A 239-nucleotide genomic window follows, 5' to 3' on the forward strand; every position below is an offset into this window, starting at 1 on the left:
TGTGTGTGTATTTGACCATTCAAGTGCAATAAACCGCCACAGAAAACGTTGTTATGTTTTTATAAGTTTTATGCGTTATGTTATGTATGCGTTATTGACATTCAGAATTCGCGATCACATACTGTCAAGTCAAGTCAAGTCACCTTTATTTATATAGCGCTTTTAACAATACAGATTGTGTCAAAGCAACTGAACAGCATTAATTAGGAAAATAGTTTGTCAATAATGCAAAAATGACA

The sequence above is a fragment of the Sinocyclocheilus rhinocerous genome, unplaced genomic scaffold (genome assembly GCF_001515625.1).
Source record: "Sinocyclocheilus rhinocerous isolate Xijiao unplaced genomic scaffold, SAMN03320098_v1.1 scaffold9741, whole genome shotgun sequence".
In the NCBI taxonomy this organism is placed as follows: domain Eukaryota; kingdom Metazoa; phylum Chordata; class Actinopteri; order Cypriniformes; family Cyprinidae; genus Sinocyclocheilus; species Sinocyclocheilus rhinocerous.